Source organism: Vigna umbellata, chromosome 4, assembly GCF_029865625.1.
Source record: "Vigna umbellata cultivar VRB3 chromosome 4, Vumbellata_1.0, whole genome shotgun sequence".
In the NCBI taxonomy this organism is placed as follows: Eukaryota; Viridiplantae; Streptophyta; class Magnoliopsida; order Fabales; family Fabaceae; genus Vigna; species Vigna umbellata.
In genome coordinates, this window is record NC_142168.1 from 12511806 (window position 1) to 12521874 (window position 10069).

The 10069-nt window shown below is 30.3% G+C and overlaps 1 pseudogene across 1 annotated transcript; it reads left to right on the plus strand.

The window, feature by feature from the left end:
- The first annotated feature begins 14 nt into the window (after positions 1–14).
- Positions 15–5123, plus strand: LOC148199264 (putative WD repeat-containing protein C2A9.03; annotated as a pseudogene). Its single transcript, XR_015786164.1, has 8 exons — positions 15–149; positions 299–466; positions 619–705; positions 1139–1273; positions 1605–1715; positions 2689–2958; positions 3846–3939; positions 4319–5123. The product of XR_015786164.1 is annotated as a putative WD repeat-containing protein C2A9.03 (transcript).
- Positions 5124–10069: the final 4946 nt, after the last annotated feature.

The following is a 10069-nucleotide window of genomic DNA, read 5'->3' on the forward strand; positions in this document are numbered from 1 at the left end:
TTGAAAAGGGTTGAACTTGGACGCACGAAAGACACCATGTCCAACATGATGACATGAACCCTTTTGATCAAATGGACGAAGACGATTTCTTTGATGAAATTGATTACCAAAACCATGGTGGGGATGCTGCTCTTGATGAATATGAAATGGTTTGTTTTTTCATTTCCTATTCTCTTTTCGGGTTTGCATTTTTATTTTTAATTTTTTGTTTTTTGAGTTGTTTTATGTATCTATTCATTGAACTGAGAGGGAGTTTGTTTCTTTTTTTTTGTTTGTGTGTGTTTGGTGATTGGAACAGCTTACTAAGGTGACTGATACGTCAGCTGCACAGGCAAGAAAGGGAAAGGACATTCAGGGAATTCCATGGGAGAGGTTGAACATATCAAGGGAAAGGTACAGGTTGACAAGGCTTGAGCAATACAGGAATTTTGAGAACATTCTTACATCTGGAGATGCTGTGGACAAGGTCTTTTCCTTTCTGTTTCTTCTTTGCCCTTTTTTATTGTCCTTTGTTTAGGGTTGTTGGGAGGATGGAAATAGCAGTGAATTCGTTTGACTAAATGTTTTGATGTTCAAAGTTTATTTATTTATTTATTTTTCTCCTATTTCGGGTCCCAGGAGTCCAAGCAAATGGAGAAGGGTGGCAGTTACTATGAGTTCTTCTATTACACAAGAATGGTTAAGCCTACCATCCTTCATTTTCAGGTTTGTTGACTTTTTCATTTGGTGATGCACCTAGTTATTTTCCTGCGATTTGAATGGCTGATAAACTTTGCTTTAACATGACTTGAAAGTTGAAACTTGAGTGTTTGGGTGGTTTCCTGTGTTATATAATTAACCAAAATGTTATTGATTGTGTGTGGCTGTACTTCTTGTACATTGATTTTCTTCGTGGACATTGAGAAACAACAGTTCTGTAGAAGATGGATTGGGTTTGTTTTATATTATATATCAAATAAAAATAAAACAAGCATGTGTCCATTTTCATTGGACACAGCGGTTCTGTTTCTCTGTATGGTTTGTGGTCTTACAAAAGTAGGTTTGGATTCCTTATCTAAATGATATTCAAGCTTAATGTAATGGATTTTACTGATGAAGGAAAAAGTCTACCCTAGTGACATTTGTTTGTGACATGCAGCTGAGAAACTTGGTATGGGCAACCTCAAAGCATGATGTCTACCTTGTCTCCAACTACTCAGTTAATCACTGGTCATCTATAAGTGGTACCTTGTCTGAGATAATCAATTTTGCTGGGCACGTGGCCCCTACGGAGGTAATGCAGTCTCTTACACATTCTTGTTCATCTATAAAGATAGAGGAATTGAAATGTTACTTGTGTCTTTTCCGTGCTTTATGAATGCAAGTCTTATGCGGAACCTATAATTTCTTTAAACATGAGAAACCTACGGTTGATAAGTATACATGTGTGGTTAATGAATCAGAGAAGTTATCATGGTTCATTTGAGAAAACGATTTAGTTAAGAGTGCAAATTATGACGAATTTTATACTAGAACACAATCTAAATGGCTTCAGCATTGCTTTATTTAAGTATACATATCTTATTTCTTTGCTTTACTTAACTGTGCATTCTTTGGTCTTGTAGAGACATGTAGGAAATTTGTTGGAAGGATTTTCTCAGACCCAGATTAGCACATTGGCTGTCAAGGGTAAACTTCTTGTTGCTGGTGGCTTCCAAGGAGAGCTTACTTGTAAGGTGAGTCCGCATGATTTATGCTTCCGATACTCTATTAAAGATGAATGACTTTGTATTATTAATGATATATTTATATATTGCTTGAACATCTATCCATTGGGAGACATTAAATTTTCTTGAATGTGCGGGTTGCTGTGAATAAATTCTCCCATGTAAAATATAAGGCAGGTGGTCATAAAGGGCTACGTGTTCTTTAAAAGAATAGCAGGTTATCTATATGGAATCAGTGCTATGTAGGGTTTTGTTGATAGGTGGTCCTTTGCATTAAGTTACTAAAAGTTTGTGTTAACTCACTCTTATTGTTCAAAAATTTCATCTTTTGATATGATTCTTATATGTTCTAAAGAGGGAAACATTTTTGTTAGATTTCATTTTCTGTTAGATTCCCTGTTAAATTTTGTTGAACTTTGACTTTGAGGACTAGTATATAGATTTACTAGTGAAGCTCGTGAACGAAAGATCTGTTTGGATCAGTTAGGCTCAAAAAGGTGTTTCTTGATATTCATTTTTATTTTACTGATAATTGCAGGAATACCGTCCTATTTTCACTTTAAAATGATTACCTTTACTTGTGAGGAGCTTGGTCTCCCTTATTTCTAATACTCTTGTTTCTATCATAATTCACAATAACTTCTCAATCAAGCTCAACTTAATCACTAGGATTAACTTGTAGTTAATCACCCTTGTTTTTTGGGGGTCAAACCTTCCTTTGTTTGCACATCTTGCGTTATTAGATATTTCGGATTCTATGATTGTGGTGTTTTACTTTTTCTCCTTTGTTCTCTTCTTGGGGCTTCCTTCTATTTGGGTTGGCAATATATACTTAGTATATAGATTAATTGTTCCATTTTATTGGGTATGTGATAGGAATTATTGCTACTACGCAAGCCTACTATCTCTCCCCAATTCTCAATTTTATCATACTAAGATTAGGATTGTGTGCTGCAACTTATAGTGTCTATTCTGAATGCAGCGTTTGGATCAGAAGGGAGTAAGCTTTTGTACACGGACCACACATGATGATAATGCCATAACAAATGCAATTGAAATATATGACAGCTTGAGATATTTTTCATACCAAGTTATATTTGTCTCTGTTTGGAACATGAACACGGCTTGACATGAAAACTTTTGCAGTGGTGCAACTCATATTATTGCTTCCAATAATGATTGTGGTGTGAGAGAATATGACACAGAAAGGTTTCAGCTTTTGAATAACTTCCAGTTCTCTTGGCCAGTGAATGTAAGCACCTCTAAGAGAAATCTGACTTATGTAGTATATTTTTTTATTTTATTTTCTTTTTCAATTGCTGCTTGTTAGCTAATTATTCTCTCACTCAGGTTCATTCCGATTTCCCTTTCTTGTAGTTCCTTCTTTCTTTTTTCAGTTGGTTAGAAGAAAATATATTAGAAAGTGAAAAGAAAACAGTACCATAAGTTTCAGGATAAGAACTCTTAGAACTTAAAAAGAAAACCAAAACAAAGACACCAAAATACTGAAGTCCTATAACTGTAAAACCTAGTTAGTGTAGGAGTGTTGTCCAATCTCTTTGCATATCTTATTTGTTGATTCCATTAAAGGATATGATGTACCCTTGTAATCATAAATACAAGCATTCCTTTCAACTCACATGCACTTTACTAACTATCCAGCCATATTGTTTTGATTTTCATTTTTTTTGTATTTCCAAACCCTTAAAAGGGGACATGAAGAAACTGATTCATGCCACTTGGACAAACTCATTTCTTGCTCGAAAAGTTGACCTTTGAAGAAGCTTTTGATTTCCAAATGGACTTATATGGAGATAGTCTTTCCCTTGTAGGAGGATAAGTGAGAAATTGAAATAAGATTTGTTTGAAATTTTGAAAAATACCACAGGAATTCAGATTCCAAATTGCATGTCTTGATTAAAAGGAAACAGAGCATAATCAATTAAAGCCAAAGATGGATTGAAGTTAACTAGTTTCCATGTTAAATTTTTTCTTCTACTGTTTGATTGTCTTAAACTGATTTTCTTGATTTGAGCATGGCAGTTGCATTCACAATTTGTATGAACTTCAACTATTTTTTCTACATCATTTCTACTTCCAAGAAAATGCAGTTTTGATCTGCCTTGATTCCTTATGCAGCACACATCAATCAGTCCAGACCGTAAGCTTATGACTGTTGTTGGAGATAACCTAGATGGGCTGCTGGTGGATCCTCAGAATGGGAAGGTACTTGGTTTCACTTGATCATACAGTTGTTGGAAACTTTTGTTCAAGTATATTTTTTTGTCTTTTTCCCGATGAATGCAGTCTTTGATTTAGTTCATGCATTTGCTAATGGAGCTGTATGGGTAGTGAATGTGAAACGAGTAAAACTTTCATTGAACATATATGTTATATGATGTGGTCATACGGGTAGTCATTGTTAAACATCTCCAAGGGATAGTGAATGCATGCTAGATATGAAAAGTGTTGGGAAAGGGAGATGAAGATACGAATGTAATGAAATTAATTAAGCATTATGTAGTTACCTTGTAGTTTTATACTTTCCAAAAACAGCATACCATGCTGAAGAAACTTCCACTAACATCTTTGTGACTTGTTTGATTTCTTAGACTTTGCTACTTTGGTGGTTGGTCATCGAGATTACTCTTTTGCTTCTGCATGGCATCCCAATGGGTGTACCTTTGCAACGGGGAATCAGGATAAGACTTGCAGAGTATGGGATGTTAGACACTTATCTTCTCCTGTTGCCATTGTCAGAGGTAACCTAGGGGCAACACGTTCTATTCGGTTTTCTTCAGATGGTCAATATATGGTGGTTGCTGAGCCTGCAGATTTTGTGCACGTTTATAGCACAAAGGCAGACTACAAAATACGGCAAGAGATTGATTTCTTTGGGGAAATTTCTGGGGTTTGTCTGAGTCCTGATGATGAGTGTATGTATATTGGAATCTGGGACAGGACATATGCAAGCTTGCTACAGTATAATAGGAAGCACCAATATCAATATATTGATGCCTACTATTGATCTTTATTCCTGCCAGTTGATTTAGGAAAAATCATTGATGTTGATTTATAGAGCAGTTTGATATTCTAGGTCCTTCTCCTTTCTCAGTACTTGATGTAGGTCAGTCTGATTAATCAAGACCACAGCATCATAAGATAGTTGTACGATGAAATCATGCCTCACCTTCCCTTTTTTTCTGAGTTTTTCATGTGAATGCCACCTGCAGAAATCACAATTGCATGGTTTTAATGTTATATACATAGTCTTCATCTGCATCCAACAGTGGTTATAGTTTGGTTTATATTATTTGGAAAGCAAATGGTGTTCGGCTAAGCAACTTATAAGATGTGGCCGTGCCTTGGCATGTTGAATGTCCTTTTTCTGGATAAATGCTTGGAACAAATTCTTCACTAGTATGTAAGTTTTATGTAGACTTAACTAAGTAAAAAACAAGTGCATGTTAATTAGTGTAGTTTATATGAAAATGGTATGTTGAAAACATTTCTCTCCTTTTCTAAATAGTTTATATGTTGTTCATTAAGGAAACGTCATTGATTGCTTCGGGCATCAAGTTTTTTCTTAATTTGAATTCAAATCTATAAGAAGGGAGAGGGCACAAGGTAAAGAGAATAATAGTAAGAAGAAAGTGAAAAAATGTCCTTCTATACGTGGAAAGGAAACAAAAATGGATAGAAAAATGGTGATTTCTTTTATAATTTTCTCTTTTCCTAGATCACCTTTTGTCTTCTTCATCAACATTTTCCCCTTTCCTTGGTAGTTTTTCTTTTTATGGCAATACTTTTAGAAAATTTATAAACATCTTGTTTAATTTATTGATCATATTTAAGGATAAAAGTTATTCTCTCTATTTATTTAAAGTTCTTGAATATTAGTGAGTAAAAATACAAATTGTCTAACTAGTATTAATCATGGTAGAGGCAAGTTGATTTATCTATTATACTATTCCTACTAGTGCATTTATTAAGAAGTTAACAATAACTTCAATAGAATTTTGATGTTCATGCTAGTTCCTCTATTCCAAGACGTATCTTTAATATTTTAAAGGTTTAATCCTTTAGTACATCCCTATTTATGTACGAATGTCTCAATTGGGTCCTCGTTTTTTAAAGTGTATCAAAATGGTCCTTAATTTTGAAAATTGATATCAATTGAGTCCTTTCCGTTAAGTTGGGTGGACGGCGTTAAAAAAATTGATGAGTGGATGCTGAGATGACGAACGGACGCTCGTCCACCAGCGGACGAACACTCGTCCGTCATCTCAGCATCCACTCATGAATTTTTTTAACGCCGTCCAGCCAACTTAACGGAAAGGACTCAATTGATATGAATTTTCAAAATTAAGGACCATTTTGATACACTTTAAAAAACGAGGACCCAATTGAGACATTCGTACATAAATAGGGATGTACTAAAGGATTAAACCTATTTTAAAACCATATTTGTATCATTCGATTTTTTAAATATGAGAACTTGATTTTTTGTTAGTGAAATTTTTAAAAAAAATGAATTTTTCATCTTCAAGTCTTCTTCATGATTTGACTGAATTTTATACCGTGTTTCTTCCAAATTTAATGTTCAATTTTCGTTTAGCAAATCCAATTTTCTCTGCCAATTGTCTTCCACTAGAAATTCATTTTTGAACAAATTTTATTAGATAAATTTAATCTGACCAATGAATTTCTTAAAACTTAGGGTTTTTTTTATCAAAATTTATTATTGTAAAATTTATTGAGTCTTTTGTGCTATTTCTTATAAGACTATTATCATATTACTAATAAATATCTAATTTCATTTAGTTTTATACACGATAAGTTTATATATAAGTGTGAAAAGAGTGTGTCATATATTTAATACCAATTAAAAAATCAATTATAATATACAAGTAGGATAATGCTTATTGAAGAAACTAATTTTATAAAAAATGAATTGAAACCTAAATTACTTTATACTGAGGTTTTCAAAGGAATTATGTGTGGAGGAAAGGTTTGAAATTGAATGGTATAACACTCAACTTGTGTACATCTAAGGGAACATAATGACCATCTTGAACTGATAAGAAACATTTATTTATTTATTTTTGTATAAAATAAGATTATGTGTGAAACTTAAGAACACTTAATAAACTGAAAAATTGTGTGAAGTCATTTTAGTGGTATATTTTTGTTCCTCTAAACACATGGTAGAGTATGATATAAGGGAAAGAATATGTGAACAACAGACAAAAATGGAAAGTGGGAAGATTCCTCGTTTTAATGTGTTGCCGTGCAGATAACAAGGAGATAAGGTATATGAAATGTTAAAAAAGAGACGCGTTTTTATACTGATAAGATATTGTTTGTTTTTATAAATTAATTTTCAATATTATTTTTAAACAATTTTTTATCAAAAGAAATATATTTTACATGTATGTAAATTCATATTCAATCTTTTATTTTATCGAATTTAAAACTTTGTTCCTGTCTTTACATCAAATTCAGATAAAGCTTAGAAAACAAATCATGCATAGATTAAAAAAAACACATTGAAATATGGATGATTTGGTAGGAGCTAATGTTGATAACTAGGAAGCTTGATCAATAGCATACATTTTCTTTGAGAACAACCTAGTGACATATCACATCACATTAAAATGCACAAAAATTTAGTATTATATTAATAATTTTTTTATAATAGACTACGATCTTACTATTTTATTAGTCTAATCACAAACTATTACGTAAATAATTATAAAAAAATTGTTTAAAAACTATTATAAAAATATTTTCCTTAGTAAAAAAAAAATATACACCATTTCTGAACAATAAAGGTGGACAAAAGAAGAACAGAGTAATAAAATTAATTTCGTCATCCTTCATCGCCCAGCAGAGTTAAATATTGAACAACGATATCATTTAATACATATTATAAATAAAGATAAATAATCCTAAAAACTGAATTATTATATTTTTTTAAGAAAAATTATAAAAATAATATCAAATAAAAAATATATTTTTAAAGTATATTTTTAAAAAATGTAAGTGTCTTGTCACAAAAGAAAAATTTTATCATATTTCTGATATCAGTTGTTCTTCTAACACACAACATTTTAAGTTATTCTACTGTAAATATTTTAACTGATATAGTTAGATTTTTCAATGTAGCATGTGATTGAGATTTTAATTTTTATTAAAATAATAAAAACCCTACCAAAAGAGTTTGAGATTTTGTTTATTTAATATAGAAGTATTGAATCAGCACATTTTCAAAGGAAAATTTTTAGGCAAAAGGGAAAAAAATGTCTCTTCTGTTTGACTTGTTTTAACTGTTATAACGAAGAGATTTTATGATAAAGATTGAATCTTTGGGAACGGAGATGATTTAGAAGACGGAAATTAAATTAGGGTTTTGAAGGGATGGTTGGTTGAAATTGGAATTTGATAGAGGCAATTGGAAAAATGGGGACAAAGAGACAGAGAAAGAGAAAGTGTGACAGAAGAATCCCGTGAATGAATTTTGGATCTTATGTTCTGATTTCTGACCACATTCACGCGCAACCCATGTTCGTTGGACCCACACCACACCAACAAAACAAATATATATTTTTTCTTGTATTTATTGAAAAAAATAAAAAAATAACTGTGTTGGATGTATTTCACATAAAAGAAATAGTTATAATTAAAAATAATTTTGAAAAAAAACAATATACCCTAAGTAATGAAATCTTGTTATATTTTGTTACATATATATGTTTATCCTAAATAGTTATAAATGTAATTATCAATAGTAGTTGAGTAGGAAAAGTAGTAAATTAAAACGGAAATATTTTTTTAATTTGATTGAGATTATTTTTTAATGACAAAGATTAGATAAGTAAAATCATAATTGAATTATAATTTTTTAATCTAATGATAAGTTATTCAACCATTACATAAACTGACTAAACAAGAGAATATGTGAGTTATCATCCAACTTGGCTCTAATGTTGTATAATTATACTATTTAGCATTTGATGATCATGCTAATGCCAAACTTAATGACATTTAAATACGGTGACCTACAGGGTTTTACAAAAGTGTCTTGAGACTCCAACCTTTGGATTTTATTACAAATTTAATGAATAGGTACAATTTACAAATATTTAAAAATGTATTGTAAAATGTGTGGGAAAAGCTTTTTTTAAGTAATATTTTGATTAAATTAAATTCAACCATTACTATTACTCTTATGGGTGATTATATATTTTTAGAAAGTATTCAAATAATATAGAAATTAATCATATAGATATTGTCATCAAAAGAAATCCATCATATTCGTTCAAAGAATGAAATTTTCCTTTATCTTTTAATAAGTTAAAACAAACAAGAGTACACTTTTTGTTTTTAAATTATTAATCATTTAAAAAAAATTAAGTTTTCAATTAGTGGGACAAACCCAAAAATCTTATTAGAAAAAAAAAAGAAACATATTAGATACTATGTTGCTAAAACTCTGATGACGGAATGAAAATAAAGTTGTATAGACAATATATCTACTAATATTGTGAAAGTTTTTTATTCCGTCATTTAACTATAAACTTGTATTTATTATTAAATAAGTATTGATTTGACAAAAAGATAAAATATAATTTCAGTCAAATATAAAAAATAGGATAAATAATACATATTGGTAGTGTAAAAAGCATGTATATATTTTTATTTTATACTTAACCTATTAATCTATAAATTAACAGGATGAAAACATTTAGGATTGTATATATAAATGTCTTAAAATATGGTAAAATATGAAATAATGATAAAATAACATACTTTTATATTTATTTAACATATAATATAGTAATGATAAAATAGTTATAAAAGGAAAGAAAATATATTTTTGAGAAAAATAAATAAAAAGTATGTAAAAAATTTGTGTGTAGAAAATATCATTTCTTTAAAATATGTGATGTGATTGGAAGCAGAAGATTCTTAGGATAGCTTAAACTGAACTAACGTGATGAAAAAGTTACAGTGAGAAAGTACAATTAATAAACGACTTTGCTTCATCCTCACACTGTCTTTTCATGGTACACTTTACTGTACATTCATGGATTCTGCTACACATTCATTTACAATGAAAAACAAAATGGAAAATCTTACAACGATTTACAATATTTTCATATAATATATTATTTATTTGTTATTATATTAACATATTCGAAATTTAATAAAAAATAATAAGTGTTATATATTAAAATATTATTAAAAGATTTCTGTTAATATATTATTATTTGCTAAAATTCATTTATTTTACGGATTTTTGAATAAGAACTGCGGAAGCACAATGCATTTTTTTTTCTATAAGATAATAAGTTTTACTG